General features: G+C 43.6%; 1 long non-coding RNA gene across 2 annotated transcripts in view; it reads right to left on the bottom strand.

Moving 5' to 3' along the window:
• The window catches only part of LOC105471820 (uncharacterized), a 52,733-nt gene that overhangs the window by 19,793 nt on the left and 17,630 nt on the right, over positions 1–15,310 (bottom strand). For both annotated transcript variants that reach the window (XR_011612007.1, XR_011612008.1), the window contains exon 4: positions 7,919–8,043. This is a non-coding gene — a long non-coding RNA (uncharacterized lncRNA). The remainder of the gene's footprint in view (positions 1–7,918; positions 8,044–15,310) is intronic.

Below are 15,310 nucleotides of genomic sequence, written 5' to 3'. Positions count from 1 at the left end.
CTGGACGACATTACGCCGAGTGAAGTAAACCAGGTACAGAAACACAAATACTCCATGATCTCACCTATATATAAAATCTACAGAAGTTGAACTCATAAAAGTAGAGTACAATGATGGCTATCAGAGGCAGGGTAGAGAAGGGAAATGGGGAGATGTCGGTCAAAGGGTACAAAATTTCAGCTAGACAGAATAAATAAGTTTTTGAGATTTATTATACAGCATAGTGACTACAGTGAATACGAGGGTAATTTACATTTCAAAATTGCTAAAAGAGCAGATTTTACATGTTCACACCATGTAAAATGATAGATTTGATGAATATATTAATTAGCTTGATTTAATCATTTCAGAAAGTATATATATATATATCAGAACATCACAGTGTACCCCATAATATATACAATTATTTCTTGTCAAAAATGAAGGAGGAAAGAAGGAAAAGAAAGAGAGGAAAGGAAAGGAAAGGAAAAGAGAGAAAAGAGAAAAGAGGGAAAAGAGAAAAGAAAAGAAGTTGTACTCTTAACATTCCTACATTTAAATATAAAGATGAAGACAGTTTCTTCTTCTGAGTGTTTTGAGGGCAAGAGGATGTGAGTTATGCATGACAGTGATACATACGGGCGAATAAAACTAGTGAGCGCTCCACATAGAACAACAGGTCATGATGCAAGCTACGTGATTAAATTGCACTTTTCCACTTGAAGTCCAAAAAAGGGATGCAACATATATTACATAATACAGTCATGTGCTGCACAATGATGTTTCAGTAAAAAGTGGACAGCCAATAAGACAGTGGTCCCATAAGATTACAAAGGAGGTGAAATATTTCTATTGCCTGGTGATATTGTAGGTTTTCCAGTGGGACAAGCTATGCAGGTGGAAGCCAGTGATAATGATGATCTTGACCTTGTATAGGCCTAGGTTAAAAAGTGTGTCTGCATCTCATTTAATCATAAAAAAATTTAAAAGGTAAAACAAAATAAAAAGAATTAAAAATAGGAAAAAGAGTCAGAGCAAGATGGCTGAAAAGGAACAGCTCCAGCCTCTAGCTCCCAACGCGAGTGACACAGAAGACGGGTGATGTCTGCAATTTCAACTGAGGTACCGGGTTCATCTCACTGGGGAGTGCCGGACAATCGGTGCTGGTCAGCTGGTGCAGCCCGACCAGCGAGAGCTGAAGCAGGGCGAGGCATCGCCCTCACCTGGGAAGCGCAAGGGGGAAGGGAATCCCTTTTCCTAGCCAAGGGAAACTGAGACACACAACACCTGGAAAATCGGGTAACTCCCACCCTAATACTGTGCTTTACCAAAGGTCTCAGCAAATGGCACGCCAGGAGATTATATCCCACACCTGGCCCGGAGGGTCCCACGCCCACGGAGCCTTCCTCATTGCTAGCACAGCAGTCTGAGATCTAACTGCAAGGCAGCAGCGAGGCTGGGGGAGGGGCGCCCGCCATTGCTGAGGCTTATGTAGGTAAACAAAACAGCCTGGGAAGCTCGAACTGGGTGGAGCCCACCACAGCTAAAGGAGGATTGCCAGTCTGTAGACTTCACCTCTGGGGACAAGTCAGAGCTAAACAAAAAGCAGTAAAAACCTCTACAGATGTAAATAACCCTGTCTGACAGCTTTGAAGAGAGCAGTGGATCTCCCAGCATGGAGGCTGAGATCTGAGAACAGACAGACTGCCTGCTCAAGTGGGTCCCTGACCCCTCAGTAGCTTAACTGGGAGACATCACCCACTAAGTGCAGACGGACACCTCACACCTCACACAGCTGGGTACACCCCTGAGACGAAGCTTCCAGAGCAAGAATCAGACAGCAATACTCGTTTTTCAGCAATATTCTATCTTCTGCAGCCTCTGCTACTGATACCCAGGCAAACAGGGTCTGGAGTGGACCTCAAGCAATCTCCAACAGACCTACAGCTGAGGGTCCTGACTGTTAGAAGGAAAACTAACAAACAGAAAGGACACCCACACCAAATCCCCATCAGTACGTCACCATCATCAAAGACCAAGGGCAGATAAAACCACAAAGATGGGGAAAAAGCAGGGCAGAAAAGCTGGAAATTCAAAAAATCAGAGCACATCTCCCCCTCCAAAGGAACGCAGCTCATTGCCAGCAACGGATCAAAGCTGGACGGAGAATGACTTTGACGAGTTGAGAGAAGAAGGCTTCAGCCGATCAAACTTCTCAGAGCTAAAGGAGGAACTATGTACCCAGTGCAAAGAAACTAAAAATCTTGAAAAAAGAATGGAAGAATGGATAACTAGAATAATCAATGCAGAGAAGGCCATAAACGAACTGACAGAGATAAAAACCATGACACGAGAAATATGTGACAAATGCACAAGCTTCAGTAACCAACTCGATCAACTGGGAGAAAGAGTATCAATGATTGGAAATGAGGCGAGAAGAGACGTCTAGAGAAAAAAGAGGAAAAAGAAATGAACAAAGCCTCCAAGAAATATGGGATTATGTGCAAAGACCAAATCTACGTCTGATTGGTGTGCCTGAAAGTCAGGCGGAAAATGGAACCAAGTCGGAAAACACTCTTCAGGACATCATCCAGGAGAACTTCCCCAACCTAGTAAGGCAGGCCAACATTCAAATTCAGGAAATACAGAGAATGTCACAAGATACTCCTCGAGAAGAGCAACTCCAAGACTCATAATTGTCAGATTCACCAAAGTTGAAATGAAGGAAAAAATGTTAAGGGCAGCCAGAAAGAAAGGTCGGGTTACCCACAAAGGGAAGCCCACCAGACTAATGGCAGATCTCTCGGCAGTAACTCTACAAGCCAGAAGAGAGTGAGGGCCAATATTCAACATTCTTAAAGAAAAGAATTTTCAACCCAGAATATCATATCCAGCCAAACTAAGTTTCATCAGTGAAGGAGAAATAAAATCCTTTACAGACAAGGAAATGCTTAGAGATTTTGTCACCACCAGGCCTGCCCTACAAGAGACCCTGAAGGAAGCACTAAACATGGAAAGGAACAACTGGTACCAGCCATTGCAAAAACATACCAAAATGTAAAGACCATCAATGCTAGGAAGAAATTGCATCAACTAACGAGAAAAATAACCAGCTAATATCACAATGACAGGATCAAGTTCACACATAACAATATTAACCTTAAATGTAAATGGACTAAATGCTCCAATTAAAAGACACAGACTGGCAAATTGGATAAAGAGTCAAGACCCATCAGTTTGCTGTATTCAGGAGACCTATCTCACATGCAAAGACACACATAGGCTCAAAATAAACAGATGGAGGAAGATCTACCAAGCAAATGGAGAACAAAAAAAAGCAGGGATTGCAATCCTAGTCTCTGATAAAACAGACTTTAAACCATCAAAGATCAAAAGAGACAAAGAAGGCCATTACATAATGGTAAAGGGATCAATTCAACAGGAAGAGCTAACTATCCTAAATATATATGCACCCAATACAGGAGCACCCAGATTCATAAAGCAAGTCCTTAGAGACTTACAAAGAGACTTAGACTCCCATACAATAATAGTGGGAGACTTCACCACACTGTCAACATTAGACAGATCAACGAGACAGAAAGTTAACAAGGATATCCAGGAATTGAACTCAACTCTGCACCAAGCAGACGTAATAGACATCTACAGAACTCTCCACCCCAAATCAACAGAATATACATTCTTCTCAGCACCACATCACACTTATTCCAAAATTGACCACATAACTGGAAGTAAAGCACTCCTCAGCAAATGTAAAAGAACAGAAAGTATAACAAACTGTCTCTCAGACCACAGTGCAATCAAACTAGAACTCAGGACTAAGAAACTCAATCAAAACCACTCAACTACATGGAAACTGAACAACCTGCTGCTGAGTGACTCCTGGGTACATAACGAAATGAAGGCAGAAATAAAGATGTTCTTTGAAACCAATGAGAACAAAGATACAACATACCAGAATCTCTGGGACACATTTAAAGCAGTGTGTAGAGGGAAATTTATAGCACTAAATGCCCACAAGAGAAAGCTGGAAAGATCTAAAATTGACACCCTAACATCACAATTAAAAGAACTAGAGAAGCAAGAGCAAACACATTCAAAAGCTAGCAGAAGGCAAGAAATAACTAAGATCAGAGCAGAACTGTAGGAGGTAGAGACACAAAAAACCCTCCAAAAAATCAATGAATCCAGGAGCTGGTTTTTTGAAAAGATCAACAAAATTGATAGACCGCTAGCAAGACTAATAAAGAAGAAAAGAGAGAAGAATCAAATAGATGCAATAAAAAATGATAAAGGGGATATCACCACCGACCCCACAGAAATACAAACTACCATCAGAGAATACCATAAACACCTCTACGCAAATAAACTAGAAAACCTAGAAGACATGGATAATTTCCTGGACACTTACACTCTCCCAAGACTAAACCAGGAAGAAGCTGAATCCCCGAATACACCAATAGCAGGCTCTGAAATGAGGTAATAATTAACAGCCTACCAACCAAAAAATGTTCAGGACCAGACAGATTCACAGCCAAATTCTACCAGAGGTACAAGGAGGAGTTGGTACCATTCCTTCTGAAACTATTCCAATCAATAGAAAAAGAGGGAATCCTCCCTAACTCATTGTATGAGGCCAATATCATCCTGATACCAAAGCCTGGCAGAGACACAACAAAAAAAGAGAATTTTAGATCAATATCCCTGATGAACATCGATACAAAAATCCTCAATAAAATACTGGCAAACCGAATCCAGCAGCACATCAAAAAGCTTATCCACCATAATCAAGTGGGCTTCATCTCTGGGATGCAAGGCTGGTTCAACATATGCAAATCAATAAACATAATCCAGCATATAAACAGAACCAAAAACAAAAACCACATGATTATCTCAATAGATGCAGAAAAGGCCTTTGACAAAATTCAACAGCCTTTCATGCTAAAAACTCTCAATAAATTCGGTATTGATGGAATGTATCTCAAAATAATAAGAGCTATTTATGACAAACCCACAGCCAATATCATACTGAATGGGCAAAAACTGGAAGCATTCCCTTTGAAAACTGGCACAAGACAGGGATGACCTCTCTCACCACTCCTATTCAACATAGTGGTGGACGTTTTGGCTAGGGCAATCAGGCAAGAGAAAGAAATAAAGGGTATTCAGTTAGGAAAAGAAGAAGTCAAATTGTCCCTGTTTGCAGATGACATGATTGTATATTTAGAAAACCCCATTGTCTCAGCCCAAAATCTCCTTAAGCTGATAAGCAACTTCAGCAAAGTCTCAGCATACAAAATCAATGTGCAAAAATCACAAGCATTCTTATACACCAGTAACAGACAAACAGAGAGCCAAATCATGAATGAACTCCCACTCACAACAGCTTCAAAGAGAATAAAATACCTAGGAATCCAACTTACAAGGGATGTAAAGGACCTCTTCAAGGAGAACTACAAACCACTGCTCAGTGAAATAGAAGAGGACACAAACAAATGGAAGAACATACCATGCTCATGGATAGGAAGAATCAATATTGTGAAAATGGCCATACTGCCCAAGGTAATTTATAGATTCAATGCCATCCCCATCAAACTACCAATGACTTTCTTTACAGAATTGGAAAAAACTGCTTTACAGTTCATATGGAACCAAAAAAGAGCCCGCATTGCCAAGACAATCCTAAGACAAAAGAATAAAGCTAGAGGCATCACACTACCTGACTTCAAACTATACTACAAGGCTACAGTAACCAAAACAGCATGGTACTGGTACCAAAACAGAGATATAGACCAATGGAACAGAACAGAGCCCTCAGAAATAATACCACACATCTACAGCCATCTGATCTTTGACAAACCTGAGAAAAACAAGAAATGGGGAAAGGATTCCCTATTTAATAAATGGTGCTGGGAAAACTGGCTAGCCATAAGCAGAAAGCTGAAACTGGATCCTTTCCTTACTCCTTATATGAAAATTAATTCAAGATGAATTAGAGACTTAAATGTTAGACCTAATACCATAAAAACTCTAGAAGAAAACCTAGGTAATACCATTCAGGACATAGGCATGGGTAAGGACTTCATGTCTAAAACACCAAAAGCAATGGCAACAAAAGCCAAAATTGACAAATGGTATCTAATTAAACCAAAGAGCTTCTGCACAGCAAAAGAAACTACCATCAGAGTGAACAGGCAACCTACAGAATGGGAGAAAATTTTTGCAATCTATTCATCTGACAAAGGGCTAATATCCAGAACCTACAAAGAACTCAAACAAATTTACAAGTAAAAAACAAACAACCCCATCAAAAAGTGGGCAAAGGATATGAACAGACATTTCTCAAAAAAAGACATTCATACAGCCAACAGACACATGAAAAAATGCACATCATCACTGGCCATCAGAGAAATGCAAATCAAAACCACAATGAGATACCGTCTCACACCAGTTAGAATGGCAATCATTAAAAAGTCAGGAAATAGGTGCTGGAGAGGATGTGAAGAAATAGGAACACTTTTACACTGTTGGTGGGGTTGTAAACTAGTTCAACCATTGTGGAAAACAGTATGGCGATTCCTCAAGGATCTGGAACTAGAAATACCATATGACTCAGCCATCACATTACTGGGTATATACCCAAAGGATTATAAATCATGCTGCTATAAAGACACATGCACATGTATGTTTATTGCAGCACTATTCACAATAGCAAAGACTTGGAATCAACCCAAATGTCCATCAGTGACAGACTGGATTAAGAAAATGTGGCACATATACACCATGGAATACTATGCAGCCATAAAAAAGGATGAGTTCGTGTCCTTTGTAGGGACATGAACTCCTTTGTAGGGACATGGGTGCAGCTGGAAACCATCATTCTCAGCAAACTTTTGCAAGAACAGAAAACCAAACACCACATGTTCTCACTCATAGGTGGGAATTGAACACTGAGATCACTTGGACATGGGAAGGGGAACATCACACACTGGGCCTATTATGGGGAGGGATGGCATTGGGAGTTATAACTGATGTAAATGACAAGTTGATGGGTGCTGACGAGTTCATGGGTGCAGCACACCAACATGGCACATGTATACATATGTAATAAACCTGCACGTTGTGCACATGTACCCTGGAACTTAAAGTATAATTTAAAAAAATTTTTTAAAAATAAAATAAAAAGGACATTGGTGAAGAAGTAGAAAAAGTTTGAGTAAGGTAGATAGTCTAGTTAGTAATATTGTACTAGTGTTAATTTCCTGTTCTTGAAAATTGTATGTTTTTGTGAGACACTAAAAATAGGAAAAGTTGAGAGACAGATGAGAACTCTTTGTATTATTTTGGCAACTTTTTCATTAATTATAAAACTGGTTCAAAGCAAAATGTCTATGAAGATCAAATAGTGAAAATAATAAAGAACTGGGGAAATGCAAAGACATGGATCGAAAAGAATACAGAATCTAAAACTTCCATCTATGTATTATACTTTGTATATAATAAAAGTCGCTTCAATAATCAGTGGGTAAACTAAAAGGTTTCTTATTAAATGATGTGGGAAAACTGGTTCACTATTTTGTGGAAAAAAAAAAAAAGATCTTATCACATCACACCAAAACCAATCTAAAAGGATTAAATACCTTATAAAAAGCAAAAACTAAGGCAATAATAGAATAAAACATCAAATAGTTTTGGAACATGTGTATGTAGAAATATGTTTTATCTTTTTATAAAGACAAACTATAATCGGTACAGATGAGTATATCAAAACTAAAGATTTTGGTTCAATAAAAGACAGCAAAAATATATTCACATGTTGTAAGACAGAATGGTGATGTATGCAATTTCTAAAACAGCTACAGATTTAAAATTATATTATTTTAGAAGATCAATTCTAGTTTTGCATTAGATTGAAACTCACTTTTTGATGCGATTCTGCAGGACAGTCCTTTCAAGGCTTTTCTTTTGTTGTGTCCATCATCCTCAAGAAGGCCACAGTCCTTGGCGTCCACGTGATCAGTGAGCTTCCCATCTTGTACTTCTTCCCTTCAAGGAGGAAGAGATAACAGAAATGCAGTCAGGTCCCTCGGCAGAGTCCCTCACGTGGCCTCCCAGGCATGGTCTGGTGGTCAGTGGCCAGCTACACCCAGGGCACTCACCTAGAGAGACCCCTGACAACAGGCACACGGGGTCAGGCTAGGTGCCACCAGGCACCAACAAGGTTAAACACAGCAGGGTCTTTGAGTGTGGCCCACCTCTAAGTCTGAGGGTCACCCAGGGAGATGCTCTACTCCGTCTTGGATTCCCACTCCGAGCTCTTGAATCTTCTCTTCAAAAGCAGTTTCCACTTCACTTTTTTTCCTAATGAATATGCCACAAAGAATGCCTCCGAGACAAATGCTATGAAAATCCTGAGGAGGAAGAGGTGGAGGGGGTTAGGTTGAACAGCCACGGTCTAGGTGACAAGGAATCCTGGCTCCAAAGGGCGCTTGGCCCAAGTACAAAGGCAGCCTATTGCTGCAGAGAAAATGCAAGACATGGGGAGAAATGACAACAAAGTATGCCCCAAGGACTGGACAGAACTCCCATTCAATCCAGAGACTCATTCCTCCTCTACATCCTAATTAAACAATGAACATCAGGAAGAAAATACTGTTTATTTGAAGGGGAACCTTAGGCCAAATAATTGCTGGAAGACAATTCTCCATGAAAGTCTCAGGTGTCTGTGGAGTCAGGGTCTACTGCACAAAGGCCTCTAGAGCCAGTTTAGGAATGTGTCTCTAAGGAGGTGTTCCAGGACAGTGACACAGAGGGAGGGCTCCCTCCCCACGGACAGTCCAAGGCAGCAAAGATAAAGACCGTACATTATCTCCCAGGAGATTTGCTTGCATTCCAGAGTAAAGATCAAGTCAGTCTCTCTCTCTCCTCCTCCTTCTACTCCTCCACCTTTTTCTCTCCCCTCAGCAAGGAGGATGAGCAGGTCACCAGCAGCCCTACATGAGATCAGTTGCCTGATTTTGGAGTCCTGTGCTGCACCACAGCCACTCCATCCGGTCCTCACCACACTGGCCTGTGGAATTAGGGCTCAGGAAACTGACATGAAGCGTTGCTGGGGCTGCTACTCTTGCCATGAATAGCAGGCCGGCCTGTGTCTGGCCCGGGATCCGGTGTTTCCTGTTAGTATGTGCATTGGCAAATGAACATGTTAGCTTGCCAGCAGGGTGACATCTCAGAGCCTTCATGTTCCTGACTTGACAGCAATGATGACATAGCCCAGGGCTGTCACAGCACTCGCAGGCTTTTTGGAGGGCAGTAGAAAATATCTGGCCAGACATAATGGCTCACATCTGTAATTCCAGCACTTTGGGAGGCAGAGGTGGGAGGCTCCCGTAAGCCCAGAAGTTTGAGACTAGCCTGGGTAACATAGTGAGACCTCATCTCTATACAAATTTTTAAAAAGAAGAACTCATTACAGCCTTTTTAAGAACTCCAGCCCCAGCTCTGAGAGGGGTACGATCCTGATGACCAGAAAACGGCCATGTGAAAGAATCACAACGATCACAGGTACTCAAATGCAGGCCACTGGAGTCACAGATTACAAGAGAAAGAAGAGTCATTTTGAGAGGGGACATGTCATAGCAGCTTTCAAATGCTTACTGAGTTTTCCCATGGAAAAGAGATAAGGACAGAACTGGGATCAGTGAGTAAAATTTGCCTGGGGGCACATTCCCCTCCCACTAGAACCCACCATGGGGCTTCCACTAGAATTCACCTGGGGGCACATTGCCACTAGAATTCATAAGGGGAGGCCAGGTGCAGTGGCTCACGCCCGTAATCCCAGCACTTTGGGAGGCTGAGGTGGGTGGATCACCTGAGGTCAGGAGTTCGAGACCAGCCCGGCCAACATGGTGAAACACTGTCTCTACTAAAAATACAAAAATTAGCCGGGCTTGGTGGCGGGCTCCTGTAATTCCAGCTACTGGGGAGGCTGAAGCAGGAGAAACGCTTGAACCCAGGAGGCGAAGATTGCAGTGAGCAGAGATCCTACCAATGTACTCCAGCCTGGGTGACAGAGTGAGACTCTGTCTCAAAAAACCAAACCAAAACAACAACAAAAATATTTCACCAGGGGACACATTTTCCTTCCACCAGAATTCACCAGAGGTCCCTTCTACTAGAACTCGGCAGGGGACACATTTCCCTTCCACTGGAACTCACCAGGGGGCACATTTCCCTTTTAGAACTCACCAGGTGACACATATCCCTTCCACTAGAACTCACCGGGGGACTCATTTCCCTTCTAGAATTCATCAGGGGGCATATATCCCTTCCACTAGAATTCACCAGGAGTCCCTTCTACTAGAACTCACCTGGGGACACATTTCCCTTCCACTAGAACTCACCAGGAGTCCCTTCTACTGGAAGTCACCTGGGGGCTCATTTTCCCCCTACCTGTGGATGTGCTAACTACCAGAGCAGGATGACAAGGGAGCTGACCCCTTTGGCTCTTCGGAGTCCCATTGGTTAGCTGGATTTCAGTGGAAGCTGGACAGCAACTCAGGGGGCATGTTTCAGAGATGATTCAATCTTAGTGGGGAAGGGTAGGTAGACAAGCCAGGCCTCAGTTCCCTTCTGGTCCACACTACTTGGAAGGCTCTGAAACGTATGTTATATACAGATGTGCCACATGCTGGTGACACCGCAGGGAACACAGATATGGACAGAAAGAAGACCCTTCCCTCCAAGAGCTTAGCACCCATTGGGAAGATGCCACCCACCCAACCTATACCAGGGTTGGACAGGAGAAGAGGGGCGGTCCCTTAGGTGTGCTGAAAAAGGAGATCCAAAATTCCCAACGCGGCTGGCGGAAACTCGCTTAACAATGAGGATGACGACCACTATGTGGAACAAGATGAAGTACAGCTTTGCAGCCTGGTGGGTCACCAGGGCAAAGCCATCTGGAAGGAGTAGGAAGTTAAGGAACCAGACCTTTGAGAAACTCCATGGGTCCCCTGAACTCCAAGAGGCCAACAGATAATCCTCTTCTGAGGATTTACTTTCCACCTTTTCTACCTCACCCCAGGGTGCAGACCATCCCATGGATCTCCACCTTCTCAGAAAGGACACTGTGCCACTGGTGAACCACTGTGAGCTCCGTCAGCACAGTGAATGCAAAGGCCGAGTCACTGAAGTTGTTCTTGCAGTACCTGCTTCAGGCAAACGCAGAGTCCTGTAAGGCTCAGTTCCACAAACCAGGGCATCAGGAGCAGCAAAATTCGGATCAAAGGATTGAACTTTGCCATGGAACACTCCCATCCTGACGATGGCAACGACATAGAAGACCACCTAGGATGGGAGACACTGGGTCACCAGCAGGCGCCCAATGCTGCAGAGGAGCAGGCAGAAGCAGTGGGAAGAACTGTAGGTCCAGCCAGTCATGCTCCCAGGGCCTGGCAGAAAGGGCATTACTAGCTTGTATTCCCAGGGAGGGTCACCCTCCCCAGTCAGGAGTTCCAAGCAGCCAGAAGAGGGTGGGCAGGGGTCGGCCAGTCTGCCAGGAAGCCTGAGCTATTTGCAGAGAGACAGAGGACGCGGCCAGCTGGGCCACACCTTGACCTCCCCAGAGTCTATTTACAAAGTCAGAAACGAAGCTCCTAGCAAGTTAGTGGGTTAAATATTCAAAAATATAATAGTACTCTAGGGAAAAAAAAGTAATAAAGGTCAATCTTCACCTTGTTCTTTATACTAAAATAAATTTCAAAATAAATAACCAAAGAGTTAGATGTAAACAAAAAACGCATACCTGTACTACAAAAAAAAAAAAAAAAAAGTAGAAAAAGCCCTTACTGAGCATGATTTAAAACCTAGAAACTGCAAAAATTGACAAGTATGATATGTAATAAATCTAAGCTTTTATACACTCAAAAACCAAACCAAAACAAAAAGCCTTTATGTCAAAAAGGAAAAAAAGGTAGCAGATAAGGAAAAAGGAAAAATAATTGCTCTGACAGCCTACCAAGGCCCTATTTCCTTTAGAGGTCAAAGGCATATCATATCAAAAATTAAACAAACGGAAGAACAGACCAAAGATGTGAACAGGCTGTTTACTGAAAAATAAGCATAAATGGCAAAAAGGACATAGAAAAGATGCTTGGCCTCATGAATAACTAAACAAATGCAGTCCAAATGATACAATGCTGTTTCCTCACCTATCAGATGGGGGAAAAAATGGAAACATTTAATAACCCCCAGTGGGGAGGGGTGCAGAGAAACACATGCTGTTGCGCACTGTGGTCTGGAGTACCTGTGGCAGCCCGTCTTTTGGAAGGCAGGTTGCCATTATCGACCCAAATTTTAAACCCATTTACCTTTGGCCAGCAGTTCCACTTCTGGGAATGTATGCAACAGATCCACGCACATAAACCCACAAAGATGCATGCACAAGAAGAGTCCTTGCTGCATCATTTGTGATGGCAAGAAGGCAAGACCACTCGGCAGTCTGTCAGTAGTGGGGCTGGGCAGACACATACTGGACTCTTCCATCCATGGAGCACTTTTAATCATGGCAGAGCTTACCTGCAGGCACGCGCCTCCCAGAACACAGGAAGAAAATATTCAGAAGAAAGTCGTACAACAATATTTTGAATGTGTTATCCCACTTGACTAAGGATAAACTGGATACCTACAGGCATGCATGTGATACTCATGTATGTTGAAATATTTAGGAAGAGTAATAAGAAATGCTGAATATTTGCCTCTGGAAAAGAGCCATGTTGGGGGTAGGCATGGGCGACTTATAATCAATCTTTCACTCTTCTGTGCTAATGGAATTTTTTTTTTTTTTTTTTTTTTTTTACCATTATCAAGGAAAAGAACAATAAATGCTCTGTTGCAGCCTCCACCGCATCCAGGTGGAGCCACCCTAGAGTGGGAGGCTCCTGGTCCCTGTGCAGCCTTGTATGGCCTCATTGTTGCTACTGCGGACCTCAAGGAGCAGGTGGGCCCTCTCCACACCAGGGCAAAGGAGGCTGTCCCTGGCACTCCCTGAAAGGAAGCTGGCCCTTAAACCTACATCCTTAAGAGCCTACGTGCTTACCTGCTAGCCGGGAATACCCATCTGGACTGTGGATGGGAAAGAAACTGGGTCAGCCCACTGGGTTGTTGGTGTTTACTGCAGCACCCAGTGTACCTAACTGGTGTATGCCCAATGTTTCTAGAAACTTCAGGTTGCTTAAGAATGGCTACTGGAAACCAGTGAATTTCATTTACTTATTCTCCCTTTCTTTCTCTCCCTTAAAATAAGGCTTACTTTGGGAGGCCAAGGTGGGCAGATCACGAGATCAGGAAATCGAGACCATCCTGGCTAACACAGTGAAACCCCGTCTCTACTAAAAATACAAAAAATTAGCCAGACGTGGTGGTGGGTGCCTGTAGTCCCGGCTACTCAGGAGGCTGAGGCAGGAGAATGGCGAGAACCTGGGAGGTGGAGCTTGCAGTGAGCCGAGATCGCGCCACCGCACTCCAGCCTGGGGACAGAGCGAAGACTCCGTCTCAAAAAAAAAAAAGGCTTATTGAGAGTTGCCAAGAATGAACATCTTACCACTTTTGTTACATCAGATAGCAACGAGAGCAGCTACTTGCAAAGACAAGTCCACCAAACATCAGCATCGTGGGCCCGACGTTAATTAATGTGGTCACTAAAACCCGGAATCTAGGACAAAACAAAGTCACTGACACAAGGCAAAAGGGAAGGTGGGAAGTAAAACTCACACCCCACCACCATGTTCCCCTCCACACCTTTCCCCAGGCCTGAATCTGTTCTTTAAATGTCCTCAGGAATTTGCCTTTGTAGCTGCGTCAGCATCGGTCCACCCACCAAGCTAACAGGGAGTTAACCGGTGGCTTCTCCTGAAGCAAAGCAAGGCAGGCTGGACCAAAGCAAGGAAGGCAGTCATAGAGAAACTCATCAGGAAGACACAGGTGGGTGTGGAGACGGGAAAAGGATTTAGCCTCATCTGTTTTTCTCCCCCAACTTTTCCTCCATCCAAATCTAGCCTGTGTTAAGGCTGTCCTGGAGGCTTACGTTGACAACTGAACACCTTCTAGAAGGGCAGGCCCGTCCTCAGTGGGAGCCATTTCCCTAGCACTCCCTGGAAGAACACTGGTCTATCTAACACCGAGGGCAGGGCTTACCTGGGCTTTGGGGTCAGACTCCTGGGTTTGCATCCTGATCTGCCTCTTTCTTGCTGTGCACTATTGGGAGAGTTACTTAACCTCTCTGAGCTTCTGTCATCAACTGTAAGCTAGGGATAATAAAACTAGAGCTATCGGGGGTCACAGGTGGGATTTAATAAGACAATGGTTAACACACTCGAGTTAGCACTAGCTGCCATCATAACTCTTAGTTAGTCACCGTGCAAGCAGGCACAATGCAGGCCAGTCACAGGGATGAAAGTGACTGTCACAATCCCTGTCCTCAGATGCTCTTTATCCATCTTCATTGGCTTCGGTCCCCACAGCTGTGCACCCCAGAGAACCCCAACAAGTTACATCCTGGATTCATAATTGGGCACATGTACAGTAAGCAGGTGAAGGTGCTTTCCACAAGGCCCAATGTGGGAACCCCTCAAGCCCAGCTATTGCATGCCACTTTCTCTTTATCTTTGAAGGCTGAGGATGACCCTTAAGAGCCGGAGTATTCTCAATACCAAGACAATATCCAGGATATGCTGACTGTTATATTCCCTGGCTGGAAAAGAACACAATCGTTTAACATTCCATTGTCTCAGAGCCTCTGGCTTGTTCCTTTTACGCAGTGAGGTCTGAGGCTCTGTGGGTACCAGGGATGATGTAGCTTCACTTCAAGGACAGACAACGGCTGTGAGCAATGAGGAAGCAAGAGCTGCCTGGAAACACCAACCACTCTTGCACATCAAAGCCGGGGGCCAGCTTTAAAGAGATGCCCAAGTGAGCGTTTGGTGTGATGGATGCTTACAAACAAAATCTCTAAGATACAGCTAAACACAAACAAAGCCACCATCCTCCCAAGAGGATGCAACATTTTAAATTATTTTTTGTCCCCTTTTTCTGGCTCCAAACATCTTAACAGTGCACAGCAGGTGTTCAACAGACTGATGAAACGTTCAACAGATTGAATGCAGGATCCCCACCCCAGGAGGGAGTGAAGCTGAGAACTGGCAGCACTGACCTGACTGAATGGTGGCATTGGCCACAGTGACCGCCAGGGCAGCAATGATGATCAATGTATCAAACCCAACAGTGCAAAAGCTAAGTCGGTTATGAATCAAGAGAA

Source organism: Macaca nemestrina, chromosome 13, assembly GCF_043159975.1.
Source record: "Macaca nemestrina isolate mMacNem1 chromosome 13, mMacNem.hap1, whole genome shotgun sequence".
Lineage (NCBI taxonomy): Eukaryota > Metazoa > Chordata > Mammalia > Primates > Cercopithecidae > Macaca > Macaca nemestrina.
Note: the sequence above shows the minus strand (reverse complement) of the source record. Positions and strands in the feature narration are given on the sequence as shown.